This window comes from Homarus americanus, unplaced genomic scaffold (genome assembly GCF_018991925.1).
Source record: "Homarus americanus isolate GMGI-L3 unplaced genomic scaffold, GMGI_Hamer_2.0 scaffold25013, whole genome shotgun sequence".
Taxonomy (NCBI): Eukaryota; Metazoa; Arthropoda; class Malacostraca; order Decapoda; family Nephropidae; genus Homarus; species Homarus americanus.
In genome coordinates this window covers 7,573,825-7,594,202 of record NW_024722158.1, presented here as the reverse complement: position 1 = coordinate 7,594,202, position 20,378 = coordinate 7,573,825, and the positions used below count along the sequence as shown (strand labels likewise).

Below are 20,378 nucleotides of genomic sequence, written 5' to 3'. Positions count from 1 at the left end.
ATTGCAGCAGCTCACTCTACCTGTCACTTACGGTCGTCAGGGGGAAAAGCTCTGTCTCATCCCGGATAAATATAACACTGCGTTGCCCTGGTTTGTCTTCCTCGCCCCGTGATAATTTATTGGTGTCAAAACATAAAATTTTCTTAACCCCCAGACTTTTCTTAGCACTGTTTTGACTCCCCACCCCCAAGGATTGCCGTAGCGCTGTATTGCCCTCGGTCAGTCCTACCTACTCTCATTCATTATGAAGACTCAACATAACACTGTCTTGCCCCAGTCGTCCTTTTTTAAGATACCAAGACAAAGGTCAGGGGTAAAATCAGGTCAAGTGGGATTGGCCGGTGGTGAAGGTCAAAAGTGTATCACCTGTTAGTGAAGGATTTAAAAAAAATTAAATTGTGCGATTGTTTAATCTCTTAGTCTTATTGTCCATTAAGTTTAATTCTCCCAATAACTGGATATATGAGATCGCAACGAGCTGATTCAAGCAACAACACGAATATGGATTCTCAAATAATGATACGCTAAATTTATCTCCTTGCTGGTACTAAGAGAACAAATTTAACCGCCTCAGATAAGAAGCAAAACATAAAGATGAATTCCCAAAGCTTCTTATGTTATATTTCTCTCCCATATGTGATGCTAGGAGAAAATGTATAACTGGCTTACTTAGTTACAACACGGCGAGGAATTCTTGAAGGTTCTAACATTACATTTTCCCCTAACTGGTGCTATGAGAACATGTCTAAATTTACATTGAGACACTACTGAACTATATGGGAATATAATCTAAACTATTCTAAACTGATCTAAGCTAACCTAACAAAACTTAACTAACCTAACCTAATCTAACCCAACCCAACTTTAACCACCCACGATCTCTAAGAATAGAACACCTTAGTTAATTTATATGTTATCCACACCCAGGTATACCTTTACCTTCACTTCCTTTCACCCAATCACACCTCCTATACAGCCTACACTCGTGCAAACCTATACATACACCCATTGACATTTCCACCTACACCATTTCCACTCATGTTTACCTCTAGCTACGCCCATGTATAGTTCAATCTATACATTTACACCCATGTACACTTTTCTCCACACCAATCCTCATCGTTTACATTCAGTTATACCTGCACCTACACATCTTTTTGCACCACATACGCTCACCAACAACCATGTACACCACCTAAATCCACCGACATGCATACACACTATACAACGTCCATCTACACCCACTAATATCCAAGTACAGCGCCTACAACCATGTACTGTACACCACCTACACCTTTTATCATCCATGTACACCACCTATCATTATCCATGTACACCACATACACCTACCATCATCCGTGAACACAACCAATCATTATCCATGTACAGCACCTACACCTTTCATCAATGTACACCACCAGTCATTATCCATGTACACCACCAATCATTATCCATGTACACCACTTTCATCGTCCATGTACTGGACACCACCTACACCTAATTGCAACTTTGTGTTGTAAACCTGTACAGTATAGCTAGGATACCTTGGTGGTGATGAAGACCTGTACAGTGCAGTCAGGTAAGAGTGTTCGTCTCTCTCTCTCTCTCTCTCTCTCTCTCTCTCTCTCTCTCTCTCTCTCTCTTAATCTAATTCCTGACACCTTCCCTTACCTGACTTTCCAGATATACTCTCTCTCTCTCTTAATCCACCTAATTCCTAACACCCTCCCTCACCTGCCTTTCCACATATACAATACTCTCTCTCCCTCTCGCCCAACAAACTAACCTTAGAAAACGTGTTAAAAAACAATTCTAAAAAACCATTGTTATGGTTACGTGAGGCGTGTATATGTGAAGCCTGTGCTATGTAGGTCAGTAAAATACAACCTTTGTTATTTAGACACAGTGTACAGTAGTTGACGCATTTGCATTCAAAACTTTTATACATGACACCTTTGTGGTCTTTTTTCTGGTCGTTTCTCCAAAATGTATCGTATCTGGTAAACCTTCTACTTGGAATAATTTGACCTAGAATATTTTGCAGTTGTCGCTAGTATCTAAACCTTTGTATTTGAATCATTTGACTAATTTATATCTGAAACATTTGATCTAACTTAAACCTCAACATACTTCCTAAAATTACTATAAATTAAACCCCCCATACTTGCTAAAAATTACTATAAATTAAACCCCTCATACTTGCTAAAAATTACTATAAATTAAACCCATCATACTTGCTAAAAATTACTATAAATTAAACCCCTCATACTTGCTAATAATTAATATAAATTAAACCCCTATAACTTGGCCAATATTGTTCTAAATCGAACCCGTGAATCCACCCCTAATATCGGGAGTTGAGGTGAACGCGCCACTTTAACTAGTGTGAGCGAGGGCTGGCCTTATTTTATTCATGGCCTTGTCCTGGTGGTGTCCCGCCTTTACCCTCCGCTGGCCTTTGTCTTGCTACTAAGGCCTTATTGTACCACTATGGCCATATTGCTACAACTGCCATCATCTTTGTGCCATTAACGTCATCGTTGTACCATTAATTCCTTCTTTGTACCATTAAGGTCATCTTGTATCATTAAGGTCAACTTGTACCATTAACGTCATCGTTGTACCATTAAGGTCATCTTGTACCACTAAAGCCAGGCTGATAGCACTGTCAAACACACCTATCTCACACTAAACATCTGTATTACACAACACATTTGCCTTACACAACACACCTGTCCTACACATTTGCCTTACACAACACACCTGTCCAACACATTTGTCTTACACAACACACCTGTCCAACACATTTGTCTTACACAACACACCTGTCCTACACATTTGTCTTACACAACACATCTGTCCTACACATTTGTCTTACACAACACACCTGCCCTACACATTTGTCTTACACAACACATCTGCCCTACACATTTGTCTTACACAACACATCTGTCCTACACATTTGTCTTACACAACACACCTGCCCCACCACATTTGTCTTTAACACACCTGTCAACTTTGTTTGTCTTCACACAACACACCTGTCCTACACATTGTCTTGCAACACATCTGTCCTACACACATTTGATGTAACACCCATTACATCTGTTAAACAACACATCTGTCCTACACATTGTCTTACACACAACACATCTCAATCACACACATTTGTCTTAACACAACACATCTGTTAATAACACACCTGTCCTACACATTACATCTTACACAACACATCTATCCTACATTTGTCTTACAAGCACATTTGTCTTACACCCAACATCACCCACCTACACATTGTCTTACACAACACATCTGTCCTACACATTTGTCTTAACACAACACATCCTGTTCAACAACACATCTGTCTACACATTTTGTCTTACACCTTATTTGTCTTACACAACACATCACACTTTCACACATTGTCTTACACCCAAGCACATCTGTCCTACACATTGTCTTACACAACACATCTGTCCTACACATTTGATGTAACACAACACATCTGTTAAACAACACATCTGTCCTACATTTGTCTTACTGTACATTTGTCTTAAGCACTTATCTGCCTACACATTGTCTTACACAGCACATCTGTCCTACACATTTGTCTTACACAACACATCTGTTAAGTAGCACATCTGTCCTACACATTTGTTTTACACAACACATTTGTCTTGCACAGCACATCATCACACATTTGTCTTCACACAACACATTTGTCTTAACACAACACACCTATCCTACACATTTGTCTTACACAACACATCTGTTAAACAACACATCTGTCCTACACATTTGTTTTACACAACACATTTGTCTTGCACAGCACATCTGTCCTACACATTTGTCTTACACAACACATCTGTCTTACACAACACATTTGTCCTACACATTTGTCTTACACAACACATTTTATTGCACAGCACATCATCCTACACATTTTGTCTTACACAACACATCACTGCCCTACACATTTTGTCTTACACAACACATCTGTTAAACAACACATCTGTCCTACACATTTTGTTTTTACACAACATTTGTCTTACACAACACACCTGCCCTACACATTTGTCTTACACAACACACCTGTCCTACACATTGTCTTACACAACACATCTGTCCTACACATTTGTCTTAACACAACACACCTATCCTACACATTTGTCTTACACAACACATCTGTTAAACAACACATCTGTCCTACACATTTGTCTTACACAACACATCTGTCTTACACAACACATTTGTCTTACGCAACACATCTGTCTTACATAACACATCTGTCCTACACATCTGTCCTACACAACACATGTGTCTTACACTAAACATCTGCCTGACACACCCGTCTTATTATGTCTCCCTTGAGTATGTCGCTGTATATTAACTCTCTCTCTCTCTCTCTCTTTTCTCGTGGGTGTATAATATTTGCCTACGTGAAGCCGAAAAAGGCAATCTCATTTACCATTCATTTTGTTTGGTCCTGTGTGTGTGTGTGTGTGTGTGTGTGTGTGTGTGTGTGTGTGTGTGTGTGTGTGTGTGTGTGTGTGTGTGTGTGTGTGTGTGTGTTAGTGTGTGTGTGTGTGTGTGTGTGTGTGTGTGTGTGTGTGTGTGTGTGTGTGTGTGTGTGTGTGTGTGTGTTTAAGTGTCTGTCGACGTACAGTATATACGACTGTTTGTAAATCTATACATTTACCCAACAAGAACAAACCGCACACACACACACAGTTGACCTACTGAAATTAAAGCCTATATCTTAGACATTAGCTGCATTACATTATTATTAAGGCCTATATACACAAAAGACGCCATTAACACCTCAGAGACAACACTGATAAGAAAAAGGCGCAACAAATGTATCTTATATACATACATACATACATACATACATACATACATACATACCACAATAAAAGCATATTTGCACGTACTTATACAAAATTACACTCGTATAATGAATTGCATACAAACAGAAATATGAATATATATAAACACAGACATTCATATAAACACACATATAGATGAAAATACACATAAATACTCTCAAAAACATTCACACACAAATGAAAATCGCACAAAATAAATTAAAATAGACACACATACAAGGTACAAATCAAGCATACATATACACACATAAGTCAGATTGTATACATATATATACATACACAAGGTGAAATATATACAACACTGTATATACAAACACATTACACTGTACACTAATTATTTTGAGAAATATATATACATACCTACACATTTTCCTGAGAAATTCTAATGACATCTTATAAACAGAATTACTATCAGTGAGTTCAATTCCCATTAGATCAATTACCAACAATAAGTACGAGACGTCGCTTCTTAATTAACTCCCGGAGGTGTGGTCAATTAAGGTGAGTAATCAATTCATCAGGTGTGCCGCCTCAGATGACACTATATCAAGGTTACGAGGTGTGAAGGGTTACATGCTTTTAGGGGTTAGGTAAAGGGCGTCATATTTCCATTAATTTTTTTTAAGGAATAGGTAAAGAGTTTCATATTTCTATTAAGGGTTTTTAGGGATTAGGTAGAGACCCAAATCCACCCTTATGATGAGGAGGGGGAAGGGAGAGCTGAGGAGGTGGCAGGATGAGGAAGGGGAAAGTGGGAGGAGGAAGGGGAGAACGGGTGGTGGAGGGGGAAGGTGGGAGGTAGTCGAGGAGAAGAGGGGAAGAGGGAGTTGTGGGAGGGGAGGGAAAGCGGCAAAAGAGACCCAGCCCCCCTCCCGTGCTCCACAAAATTCGCCTCTGCAATCATACCAAAACATTGGACCAAAAATATGCATCTCATTATATTCTGCATCTGGAGAATCCCCGGGTAATGAAGCGGGATGAAATGTATGAATACTTAATGTTTTGAATGACTTAAAAATATTATACAGTCTTTTGTTGTTCAGTATCTTTGGACGTTTATTTCTGCTTGACACTATTAATGCTTTATGTGTGATATATTGCTAATTGTTTATTATATTATTATTATTATTAGTAGTAGTAGTAGTAGTAGTAGTAGTATTGCTGTTATTATTATCATTATTAGTGCTATTGCTGTGATTCTTTAAGTATATAATGAAAGGATAAAAAACAGATATAATGTCAAAGATTATGACCTATTCTGGTGGTGTTCAGACAACAGTATAAACTATATAAAAAAGACTCCGTTATAATTCACTGACAACAGTACAAAACAACGGTAAAGTCACACATAAGAAAATACCAATAAAACAGTAAGAAATACCTAAAATACTACTAACCTAATTTTTTTATAGTTTACAAGTAACACGAGTCAACACGGGTACAATTCTTAAAAAAAAAATAAAATTCCCCGTTGTATTTCAGTGACAACAGTACAAAACAACGGTAATCATACAATAACATATACAGTAACTTTTCCCCCGATATTTTCCTCACTTAACGCAAGACAACAACGTAATATTTCCCAAACGGTAACACGATATAAAACAAAAGGCAACGGTTCACCAACAGAGCCGTCTTTTTCTGTTCGCTTTAAGTGGGAGAGGCCGGCTCACCACCTGATTAAAATTTAAACCATTTTAATGCCCCGCGCGGCCCAGTAAAGGTCTGCAGGTCTTCTCTGGTGTGTCTGCTGCAGTGGTCTTATTCTACTTTATCCTTCACTGTTCATGTTATTCCATTGGTTTATCAATACATTCATAACATGAGCCTCTATCAATCCAAAGTGAGTGGAAGGCTTTTTCCGTATGCTTCACCATTCATCATCGTTCATTATCATCAATCATTAGTGTCATTAATCATTCGCCATCAATCATCGTCATTACTATCATCAGTCGCCATCATTCACAACCATTATCATCAATCACCATCATTATTTTCATCATCCTATCTCGTGGGATTCATTATAGGAACTCTTATACAATGACATTCCCAATACCATTCCAGTTCCTCATCCCTCAAAATAATATCTCATGCTTCGGCTTTACATCTCATCCATTCGCTTCTTTGTCTCTCCTCGTCTTTTACCATTAATCTCTCCATGCTTCTTTGAGTAAGCTGGGAGTCACTATCATTTTAACATCCAAAGGTCGTGTTTCACATCCATGAGTCATCCCTGGTCAGAGGCTTTCCTTTCCAGGGGTCTTGTTGCTCTTAAATATAGGATTTTGTTTTCCTTTACAAACTCTAACCCTTAGTCACACTGTTCTCTTCATTTAACAAGGCTCTCTCTCTCTCTCTCTCTCTCTCTCTCTCTCTCTCTCTCTCTCTCTCTCTCGTAATTTTCATGGGAATAATTGAGTTAGAGATAGTGAAATATGGCCAATTAAAACTAACATTGACTGGTAAGCAAAAAGTTTGGAGGAGAAAACAAGAGAGAGAGAGAGAGAAGGGGAATAGAAGAGGTAGAAAAACACAGACAGGCGAACACTACCTTCACGCTGCTCAAGAAAACACACACACACACACACACACACACACACACACACACACACACACACACACACACACACACACGAGAAATTTGTTGTGAAAATATAATAAAAAACCACTCCCCCATATTTCCGACCGTCACAGGTCGCAGATATTCTCATTTACATAAACCCGCACGGCCACCCCCGCTGTAATACTGGCTGTAACGTTATTGTTAGCTGTAATAATTTGGGTGGCTGTAAAACTGGCTGTAACGTTAGTATTAGCTTTAATTCTGGCTGTAACGTCAGTACTAGCTGTAATAGTGGCTATGTTATTACTGGCTGTAATAATGACTAACGTTAGTCTTAGCTGTAATTTTGGCTGTTATAATGGCTGTAACGTTGTTACTGGCTATAATGGCTGTAACGATAGTCTTAGCTGTAATTTTGGCTGTAACGTTATTACTGGCTATAATGGCTGTAACGTTAGTATTAGCTGTAATTTTGGTTGTAACGTTACTGTTAGTTGTAATGATGGCTGTAACGTTACTGCTAGGTGTAATAATGACTGTAACGTTAGTGGTAGCTGTATTCTGGCTGTAATGTTAGTGGTAGCTGTATTTTGGCTGTAAAGTTTGCGTTGGCCGAAATATTAAAATTGCCTATACAAATGGTATCGTAAAGTGTAATGTTGACCGCAATATTGGTTGTAATATTGACTTTAAAGGTACCTGTTATTTTGGCGGTAATATTGTGTGAAAACTAATTTTGGATCCAATGCTGTAGGTAATATCGGTTGAAGTACTGTACTTAAAATGTATTGTAATATCGTGTTTACTATTAATTTACTGTAATAAGGTGTACAATATCATGTGAAATATTGATTGTAATAATAGCTGAAATACTGTGTAATAATGATTGAAATTCTGTATCAAATATTCACTGAAATATTGCATGTAACTTTGGGTACTCTTCGAAGCTGCAAATCTGTTTAATATTAGTAGAATTATTATTTAAATACTGATTGTAATATTGCATGTAATATTAAGCGTTATATAGTATGGAATATTGTGTTCAGCAAATTTATTGTATACAATATTACTTGCAATATTGTGTATACCAATGTGGATAATAATAGATATACTGTGTCCAATATTGAATGTAATATTTGTATGATATTGCTGTAATACTGTAAGCAGAATTGGCTATATTGTTGCAAGTAATATGTTGTGCAAAATTGTTTGTACTATTAATTGTGGGTATGTAATATTGTATGTAATATTGCATGTAATATTCACTGTAATATGGAGTAAAATATTGACTGCAGTCTTGTATGTAATATTTGGTGTAATATTGCATGTAATTATGTGCATTATTGTTTTACATTATATATAATATGGAATGTAATATCTATTACATATTGTGTAATAACGTATGTAATAATACGCATTATTAAGTGTAATACTGTACGTAATACTTTTTAAATACTATATGCAATATCGTCTGCAGTGTTGTAATGAATGTAATAATTAGGTGTGTATTATCACTTGTTATATTATAGTATACTCGTATGTAAACTTTGCAATGCGGATTGTAATATTGCACTATATACAGTACAGTATTATATGCTATATTGGCTGTAATACTGTCTGCGGTAGTGACTGTAATATTGTATTTTTGTGTGTAACACTGTCTTTAATATTGTGTGTTATATTGGCTGCAAAGTAATAATATTGTATACTATACTGTACGCAATGTCGGCAGATATAGTGAATAATATAGTGTACATGTAATATTGTAAGTAGCTTATGTATAACATCGAATGTAGTATTGGCTATAAAAATGCATATAATATGGGAGGTTATATTGCATGTAATATACTGTAGTAAGAATATTATATACTACACCTCTGCAATTAACATTTTCGAGGCCTAAGGTGTTCTTTGGTTAGGTTAAGCTAAGTTTCGTTAGGCTTGGTTTAATTTTACCCCAAAATTTTCCTCTACTTCTAAGCCCTGTACTGTCTTAAGTAAAATCGAAAAGTCAAAATATCATGAAATAAAGTAATTGCACTCTATTGAATCTTTACACATTATTTTATATATACTAATAACAGATAAGAAAAAAAATACAAATAAATCTCTTACCTGAGCAATGATCACTATCTCGCCTAGAGGTTTCCGTAATGTCATCATTTAATTAACCTTCAGTAACCTCTTTGAAGACTTGCACTAAATATCCTTGGGTTGTATGTCGACTATTTCATCTAGTTTGCGTATTTTTTATGAGATACAATAATTTGTTGTAAAAAAAATCGCTTTAAAGTGTGGTCTACCAGGCCGGAGTCACCCACTCTCTTAACGCCCGTGGGTGACTGACCAACTGGTGCTGCAGTCTTGGCGCGCAAATTTGAAAGGGGATACATTCTATAAACAATAAATGCTAAATCTATTAATAATCATATAAAGTATAATATTAGTGACAATTAAAAATGAAATATATATAAATAAAATAAAAATAAGTAAAATAATTAAAAAACAAAAAAACTCGTAAATAAAATTAAGTATTTTACACAGATGCGCTGTCGTCTGACGAACATGATAACATGACGACAACCATCCTAACCTAACTGAAGCTACCTCATGAATCAGGTTAAGTTATTAAAATGGAGAAACATTTATATTAAACATTAATACGTGTATATATAATAATGTATATATAATTAATGGCTACGTTCGTGGTACATCTCTAACATTAGCCGTTATGCCGCTTGACATCAACAACATGAGAAGTAACTCTCCTATAAAACTCTCCTTTCTCATTTTCTCTCACTTATCTCCCTTATTTCTCTCGTAACTCCTTACTCACTCCTCATTTTTTTTCCTTCCCTCTTTTGCTCATACACCCGAAATATACGTAATTATTTTCACCTCATAGTACCGGAATATATCATGACAGAATAATTTTATTAACTTTTATTATACTCTAATATACCGTTATATATTCCTAGTAATATCTAAATATAGCTTTTTATTGATGTAGTTGTATACGAATTTATCATTATATTTATCTTGTTATACTTGAAGATAACATTATATATTCCTGGTTATATACAAAATAGCATTAGGTAGTACCACACTTTGTTATAACATAATATAGGAATATATTCACCTCGTTATTCCAGAATACTGTATACCATTACATACAGCCGTTATACCAAATACAGTTGTTTTCAAATTAACTGTAAGTTAGGTACCCATTTCCAGCTTGGTGGATTGAGTGTCCCAGAAGCTTTCATATGAAATAAGCAGTAGTAGTGGTAGTAGTAGTTGTTGTTGTAGTATAGTGTTAATAGTAGTCGTAAAAGTAATGATAATGATGATGATAATTGTATTAATAATAGTAGTAGTAGCAGCAATAGTAGTAGTAGATAGTATTTCATTGAAAATACTCTCTGCGGTCTCGTCCTTCTCCCGCGGGGCATTAAGTGGCTAACCATCCTTTCTCCCGCCAGTGAAGGGGAAAGTTCTTAACCATTGTTCAGATTTTATTCTTCACTGACTTACTGACTATTATTATTATTTGTTATTATTATAAAAATTATTGGTGTCATTATTTTTATTAATAGTAGTAGTAGTAATACTAGTAGCAGTACTAGTAGTGACAGTACCAGTATTAATAGCAGTAACAGAAATAGTTCTTGTGGTATTAACAGTGTCATAGTAATAGTAGTAACAGTAGTAGTAACGGTAACAGTAGCAGCTCTCGTGGTAGTATCAGTAGTAATAGTACTCGTGGCAGTAATGTTGTTACTTTATAGTTGTTAAAAACTTTACTGAAACCTGGAAAGATTAAAGAAAGAAAAAATATAGTTTTAATAAGGTAAGACTTCTGAGGTGGTCCTTCAACCTAGGGATCTCATTATATACACGACCCCTCCTGCCCTGGGGCCTCTCTCTCTCTCTCTCTCTCTCTCTCTCCCTGAGAATGTGTGTATGTGCGATGAGAGAGAGAGAGAGAGAGAGAGAGAGAGAGAGAGAGAGATTATGCTGTATATAAAATTTTAAATGTGGGATTTTACATAATCCCTAAAATGTTAAGTGATTTCTAGTAATAGCTATGGCCGTGAGCTAACCTAGCCACTACAATATATTACTGAACATTTTTTAGCGATTGCGTGAAATCCCTAATTTACCATTTACAGGATTACATGAAATCCCCAATTTACCATTTTCAGGATTACGTGAAATCTCTAGTTACACACATTCTCTGAAACACATTACACAGTATACCTGTAAGGTGTAGAATGCAGCCCACTTTCCCTTGTAAGTACATAAAGTCAGGGCCCACTTTCCTTTCTGAATATATTATGGTTAAAATGCTCCGCTATATTTTTACAACCTATTGACTCTTAAAGATACGATAGTGTAAGAGAGACGGGAGGAGGGAAGGAGCGTTAGTGAGAGAGAAGGTGATTGGAAAGTGAGTGAGAAAAGAGGGAAGGAGAGTGAGTAGAAGAGAGGAGGAAAGGAGAGGGAGAGAAGGAATTACACGCGCACACACACGCACACGCACACACACACACACCCACGCCAGGTTACAGAAACGTGTAGCAGATAATGTTAAGCCACATCATAGATCACACCAGCTGTTACATGTGTGTACGAGCGCTTCATTTCCTTGTTTTAGTTATTTACACCGTGTTTGTTCTCACAATCAACCAGCGTCTGTTATATCACCTTCCACATCTGTTCCTCCACTCACACCCACGTAAAGGCACATGTGATTTGAGGACATCGCAAGACACAATCTCAAGGCTTCAAGGTGCCTCGATACTGTTTTAGAGCCCGTTTGTGTGTGTGTGTGTGTGTGTGTGTGTGTGTGTGTGTGTGTGTGTGTACAGTATATGTCGGTGTGTCTATTATACACACAGACAAACTAGTAACACTTACTGTACGCATATGAGTTCCCACGACACCTTTGAAAACCTGAACTGACCCGTGAAGTCAGTATGACGGGAGATGATTAAATCTGAATGTGTATGTTAGGTGAGTGAGCCCAAGGTGTAGGGGTGTGGGAGTGTGGAGTGATGGGGGTGGAGGTAGGGTGTGGAGATGGGGTTGGAGGTAGGGTGTGATGATGGGGGTGGAGGTGTGGTGATGGGGATGGAAGTGGGGTGTGGTGATGGGGGTGGAAGTGGGGTGTGGTGATGGGGGTGGAAGTGGGGTGTGGTGATGGGGGTGGAAGTGGGGTGTGGTGATGAGACGGAGGTGTGGTGATGGGGTATTTTTTTCAGGAGCTCAATTCTGCTAAAACACAATACATCCCGTGATTGTGTTACGTCACGGCACTGGGAATATAACTCACACCTCTGCCTTACACAGTGTCTATGGGAAGGGAATATTGCAGTGACACACCTCAAGGTTAGGCAGCCCAAATCATTACCTCCACTGAATTATAATGGACTTTATTGTTACTTGTTCGTGATCACCTGAAGATTAGGCATCCCAGTTTATTTCACCTGATAATGATTGAACACCCTAACGCTAACTTAATATAACTCCAGCTTATTTCACTTGATGATCGAACAACCTAATGCGAACTTAACTTAACCCCAGTTTATTTTACCTAATAATTAACTAAATATATGAAAGACGTCCTTCCGCCCTTCGGTAACTAGTTGTCTACTGTGAGAACACCTACTTTAACTCTAGGATCTGTGGCACACCTGTATGGGCCACGGCAGGTGTCACAACATATGACTTTATCCCTGGAGTGAGATAAGTTAAATTCTTGATTACAGTGACTTAGCTCCTTGAGTACGGTAACTTAATTCCTTGAGCACAATAATTTAACCACTTGAATAAGATAACTTACCGATAAGTCCAACATCTTGATCCTTTGAGTAATTTATAGATCCCTTACCTTACTGTGTGTGTTTGTCAGTCAGCGTCACCAACGGACACACTCTCTTGATATCTTAATGTGTATATGTCACACCCTCATCTCTCTCACCCATTCTCTTCTCTATCTGTAGGTGTATCAGGTAGCTCTATGAAAGCATTTCTTAAGTGGCTCACTCCTCACTAATGCTGTTTATGTCAAATTCTCGGGAATCATTTTCTTTAGTCAACCGGAAGTAAATGACAAATTTTCGAAAGTTTTCTTATTTTTTTATATCTTGATGCTATTAAAATTCATCTCCGTAATTTGTTTAGTATTTGAATGAAGAGATTTTTTCTTATATAATCAATAATTATTTTTGTCTGTTCTAATTCAAATATTATCAAGTTCAAGGTTTCTTCGGGGCCGATATTATCAAGTTCAGTGGCCTTAGCGCCAATATTAGTGAATTCAATGTGTCCTTAGCGCCAATATTATTGAGTTCAATGTGTCCTTAGCGCCAATGTTATTAAGTTCACTGTGTTCTTAGCGCCAATGTCATTAAGTTCACTGTGTTCTTAGCGCCAATGTCATTAAGTTCATTGTGTTCTTAGCGCCAATATTATTGAGTTCACGGTGTCCTTAGCGCCAACATTATTAAGTTCATTACAGCTTTTGAATGAATATAAATAATTTCTAAGTTCACTCAGGCATTTGGCGCCAAGTTCTTTACATTAATTAAACTGACTACATCTTTAGCTCTAATACATACCCACCAAGTTCACTACATCTTTAACATTAATAAATATCACCAAATTCACTGTTCTACCATTAAAGTACTTCCACGCAAGCAACCAATTTCACTGCACGTTTTCCCACTACTATTTCCAGCTTTCACGTGGCGGCCGTCGTTGAAATATTGCTGCTCCCTGTAGGTGTTTGTGTGCGTGTGTAATAACTACGACAGGTGGAGCGTGTGCACCTTACCTCACCGCCGTCCGGAGACAAACTAAAGTGCCGAGGCTCAGTGTTACCAAATGTGGGTGATGAAAATTAGCTACATTGGCCTGTAAGATCCGCTATACACACTATTTACTCACGTAGCCTACACAATTATGCAAATGTTGTTAATAAGTAAACACGTAAATGTTGTTAATAAGTAAATACGCAAATGTTGTTAAGGCCTTGGACCAGCTTCTGATGCTTTTGATGTCAATGAACTGCATGCTGACATTGTGCCCATTTGCTTTAACACTTGTTTTGGCAGTTCATATGAAAAGCAACTTTTTCCAACTCTCCTGAGTCCACTTTTCACGGCAATAATCGAACTGACTGAACTTGTAGTCAATGAACCGATTTCTGATCTTTGATTTCACAATAATTAGCTGGCTAAATAGTCTCGACCTCAGGATTGGAGTGAGGGAGGGCACCGAGCGCTAATTCACAGAGGTCACTCACCCAAAAAGTTCAACTATCTCTACTGTTGGTTCCTTCACAACTCTGAGAGATTCCAATACTGAAAACAGAAATATTTTCCTCAAAAGTTGAAATTATCAGGAAGTCTGTTTTTTAACTCATTATAGACTTTGGTAACAAGATATGCAGCGTTGGCGATGATTACGCACTGTCTCTTCTGTTAGCTATGAGTCGGTGCAAGTTTTTTCAAATTCGTATCCTAGATATGCCCTGGGGTCAATGTGAGTAAAAAAAAAGCAATATGCCTTAGCCTTATCTTTTCTACGGGCTTAAGCCAGTTTTTTAACTCTGGAAATGCCTCCCAACTCTTTCTGTGTGTTGAGTGCAAGTTGGCCCCATTTTGATTCATTAAATTTCAGTGCTTCCACATAAAGTGATGTCCAGGTGCCACTGCCTGGCGGCCTGTCCCTCGGGATTGATTGATGACACAATGTTAACACTGTTTTATCAATGTTTATTTTAAACTTCTGTAATAAATCACATTTCTATGATATTTTCACTGACTCTATTAAAAAAAACCCTGTAAAGTCACTGTTTTGTGTAAATGGTTCAATGCTGATAATTAACGTGTATATGAAATCCGCTCGAACTTCCGCCAAATCCAGTGAAGTAGCGCGAGAAAATCCGCCCTCTGCAAAAGGCCTAAAGTCCCAAACCTTCCGCGGTAGTAGGTAGTAAGCAGCTATCAAACAGGAATGTACTACCGCCTTGGAAGATATTGGAAGCATAATGTGCTGTCTAATGGTAGACCCTGCTGCCATATGGCATCACGAAAATTGTGACTAAGTCCCAGGTTGCTGATCTGACTTTCTGTCTCATTTACACACAATTGCAGGGTCTCAAGTGTTTCTCTTACTTTGACATCACAACATACAATGATAGTTTCTTAATCGATTATTTTTTTATTTCTTTATGGTTCTTTATTAATAATAATATTATTATTTGTATTTGTATTATAATTCTTATTTTTGTGAATTAATAATAATAATAATATTATTATTATTACTTTTTCACCCCCCTGTGCTAATCCCAGTAAAATAAGAACAACGCGCTAGATTTAGCGACTTTTCCGCCAAGTTGGCAACACTGCCGAGACAGCCCGCCAAGACCTCCAAAGACCAAACTCGGGGCCACCAAGTGTGTCGAGGCGTCTGGAAAGTGAACAAAATTATTATCAGGCAAAGAATAAAGGGAGGAAGATCAATAAATCGGCGAAAATCCGTTTTGGTATTGTTGTCTTCATTTTGTTATAGCAGCTGCAGGTATTAAGGGCTCTAGCAACTCTGTAAGAAAGACAAACCTACCTTTCTTGAGAGGTGAGTCGTACACACCTACTTGTGGCAATATTTACTGTTGACTGTTCATTAGTTTTTATAAGCTCCTTTTTTTATTTAATGTATTTAGTACTGATAACGTTCCTCTCTTCAGAATTGCGAGTTAACATCAGAGTATCATTTGAATATACGTAGGCTAAAAGATGAGCTGGATACTGTTGTACTGTCGAAAATGTAAGGCTAGAACTTTGAAGTTTTGGGTCATTAGTTTTAGGACCTCCCACCCACGACTATTTTGTACGAAATTATGTTTTTTCCCAGTATATTTCAATGTGTTATGAATGGATTTCACATTCACATCTTGGGAAAATTTATGAAAACCTTACCCACTCAACCCAAAATGTATGGTAAAAACATGAAAAAAAGAACTAAACAAAACCTGACCTAGCCTAACCAATCTAACTTACCTAACCTATCCTTACTACCAAACCTAACTTTACCTAACCTATCTTTACCTACCTAACCTAACTTTACCTTACTTTTGTCTTGGCAATTTTGTCTGTCTGTCTTAATTTGATTGGGAAAACTGCATGCTATTTTTATGGGTTTAGATAAGTGACATATATATTTGGAGTAATGATTCTGGAGCTAAGTCATTTAGATTATCCAAGTAAACTGAGGGCCTTAGGACTAACAACCCTTCAGACAAGACACAATAGGGCAGATCTCGGAGACATTCAAAATATTGAAAGGGATGGAAAATGTGAATCTGGGCAAATGTTTGTGATGTCATGCACCACCAGCATGAGGGGACATAACAAGAAGCTCACCAAGTTATCACATAGAATGAATATATGGAAATATTTCTTCACACAGAGGGTGATAGAACCATAAAACAGTCTGCCAGCTCAAACTGTGCAATCAAGAACAAAATTGGGCTTCAAAATAGTCCTAAATAAAGTGATCAAGAACAATGGAGGGATACTACACAGGTCAGTGGCCTCCTTCCCTTGGCATTACAACCTCTAGTAGGTGCCCATGTAAATGTCTAGATCTGTTACTGGCATTTTTTTTTGCCTAGACGAAGGACCCAATATTCATGCTGAACTGCTTCAGTCTACCTGCCTTAACATGTGTTCTTCCTTGGTGCTCCCCATCCACAAGGTGCCTCTAATAATATTCAGGTGGGTTAACAGTGTAAAAAACTTGTTGTACTGGTACAACACCTGCTTCTAATTTTCTCCAAACTTGTCAGTAAATAACCTAAGTTCTCCTGTAGCAGCATCTGTATTGATTGATTAATTTATCATGTCTTTTATATTTAGTTTGATTAGTTTTGGTTTGTAAAGTGTCTTAAAACCTGGTTCCAGTAAGACACCTCCATATATAACACTATGTCTATGGGAAAATTGCTTCCACTCCATGAATTTTCACTTTACACAAGACTTCCACAAAACACATCCCTTCATAGAGCAAGGACTACCTGCACTGTACTGTAATGTACCTTGTAACACAGAGGGAACTACTGTAATGTAAATAAGTTTGTTTTCTCTCTTATACATCTATAATATGTGTATCCTTTACTGTATTGTACTGGACTGTACAAGTTTGTGCCTGTGTGTGAATACAGTGTATTTGTGTTTGTCTGTCATACAATAATGTATTTTTGAATTAGTGTTTTTGTTTGAGAATCGGTGTATTCAAGTGCTTGTACAAGCAGGTATGTATTTGTAAGCTGAGAGGAACTGAATAAGAAACATTTAAAGAAATCTGAAGTCTTCCTTTATTTTTATAGTGAACAGCTGAGAAAGTTACAGTCAAAGTATAAATACAGAATACCTCTATAAGTTACAGACAAAGTAACAAAAGCAGATGTACATCCCCTCTCTGTAGCTTTAAGGCAAGTGAGCTCAACACAAACACACCCAGAGAATAATACCAACACCAGCAATGCCGACAACACATCTTCATTTATTCTTTAACGCACAAGCTAAAAGTTCATCATATAAAAGTTACAAAATAAATACAAACAGCGTTGTGAATGTGATCATCGACCAAATGATGATCAATGCAGAAGAATATTAATCAATGTCAGTTGTGAATGTGAGAATCAAGAAAAAAACAGGTCATGATCAACACAGCCAAATGCTTTTCATCATTGTCATGACTGTGAGCATTGAGTAAAATGGATTAACATCAAAACAGACAATTATTACTCATCATCACTGTCTTCTTCACTTCTTCTTACAAAATTTGAAATTCTACTCTTGGCTGGAACAATGCATTCAATTCTCAAAATGAATTCAGCAAAATGGAATACACAATCTAAAATTTTGAAAAGTATGAAAGGATTCTGGTAACCTCTAAACCTATTTTCTTCCATAATACTAGATAAAAAAAAATTTTCATTGTGAGTTCTTTGTTTTTTAAAATGATTATATAATCTTGTTTGAAATGCTAAATAATTCTTTTGGGATCCTTTTATTTTTTTATACAATAACAAAGGAATTTCATCAAATACTTCTGTAATAATCAATTTAGAAGTATCATCAATACTTCCAGAGATATTCTCCAGGACTAAATGCTTGGCTAAGAGCTCTATATAGCCACCATGTGGTACGGAGTACAACACAGGCGATGGACTTTGTGGACGGATAATCATATCTATATTTGTACACATGTTCCTTTCAAGCACATCATTATAATATCCATAAGCACAAGTAAAACTGCTGGGTGACACACACAAGGGAGACTGATGATCACAGTCAGTGTTATTTATATTGACTGAATCTTCACACCTCGTTTCAACTCTTTGTGGAAAATTTAGGCAGTCGACCACCCAAAAGTTAAAGTATTTGAAAAGCTTATCATATGCTGTAGAGAACTGCTTACACTGTGAGGGAGTTGGACCACAAAGCAGAATCTGGTGAACATCAAGACCCTGTAGTCTTACAAAACGTGATGTACCTAAAGTAAGAGGTTCAATTTTCTCAAGTATCTGAGCTGATCCACTGTGTACATCATCTCTATTAACAATTGGTGTAATTTTCAGTTTCTTGATTAAGAAACACCATTCCTCATCTTCTATCATGTCTATTAATGAGAGGCCATACTTATTGCACTGTGACACAGCCCAGTCTGGGAAATAGGTAGAGGAGAAAATAACTTGAACACCAAATGATTTTATAGAAGCCAAACATGAATCAAGTAGTCTTGCTTTTAGAAAAATGCTCTCTAATAGTGTCTGATCATTGCTTGTTTCAATAATGGGTTTACAAACTCCATCCTCATCTTCCTCTTTTAGTTTTATGGACCATAATACAACAGAAACCTTCTCAAATTTCATACCTTGCTGCAAATATTTAAAACTTCTTGTGATTACAAAGCCAGGGATCACATGAGACTTCAGTAATGGCATGTTGTACAATTCAACAATTGCAATATGGGCGTTTTGGGTTAAATCATTTAACAGCCTTACAAGCTCCCCACTACTACTACACTGACAAAACAAATATGATGACAACAATTGGGCAAGATTTCTAGCTATGAGTTTGGAAAACTTTGTTTGAAAAAAATACTCAGAAGCATTGCGCAGTATGTCTCCCAGAGCTTCAAAGTTGTGGAGAGGGTGTTGTTGAGCACCATTGTGTATCACATCTCTCTGGATACTATTAAAAACATACTTTCTTAGTTGTTGAGTGATTTGTACCATTTTTTGCCTCCTCACTGCCTGAGACACACAAGAACTTTGTGAAACACGATTATCAAGAGAATGTAGAAGACGTCTTAACAACAAGAAACTGATTTTGCACCCATCACCATAAGCTCTAGTGTGATCTAAAACTCCTTTTATTACCATATTCAATACAGGGTCACATACATCTAAAGTGGAGAGAAGCTCAGATCCATCTTGAGTTATAATAACACACCCGGCTTTCTCCATTAACAAAGATTTCCCATAAGGCCCCAGACAGCCCTCCAGTATGGACGCGAGGCTGCCGCACTGGATGACCACATTTGATATCCCCAATTCCTTTCTGTAGTACGCCATTATCTGAAAATATATTTTCTTTAAATAATTCCCCCTCTGCAAATTTTCATTTTTCTGCAGCAGATAAAATTATCATACTGTACATCTACTGTATCTTTCATCTTCCCTGTTACCACATGTATTGTAAAGATCAATGAATGGAAGGTTATTGTCAGGAGAGAAGTGCTGTACTGTACATAAAAGTTTAGAGGCAACAAGAAATTGCTTAAATAAATAGAAACATTCCAAACACATACACAGGCTTGCTGATACCCTCAAGTTGCATGTCAATTAC

General features: G+C 37.1%; 2 protein-coding genes across 10 annotated transcripts in view; both read right to left on the bottom strand.

Annotated features, from left to right (window-relative positions):
- Window positions 1-14,297, bottom strand: part of LOC121862029 (myb-like protein A) — a 52,869-nt gene extending 38,572 nt beyond the window's left edge. Inside the window, exon 1 of the mRNA XM_042359959.1 lies at window positions 13,346-14,297. The gene's annotated coding sequence lies outside the window, so the exon portion shown is untranslated. The remainder of the gene's footprint in view (window positions 1-13,345) is intronic.
- Window positions 14,298-17,818: 3,521 nt separating this feature from the next.
- Window positions 17,819-20,378, bottom strand: part of LOC121862189 (solute carrier organic anion transporter family member 74D-like) — a 43,108-nt gene continuing 40,548 nt past the window's right edge. For all 9 annotated transcript variants that reach the window (XM_042360275.1, XM_042360268.1, XM_042360271.1 and 6 more), the window contains one exon: window positions 17,819-20,107. The gene's annotated coding sequence lies outside the window, so the exon portion shown is untranslated. The remainder of the gene's footprint in view (window positions 20,108-20,378) is intronic.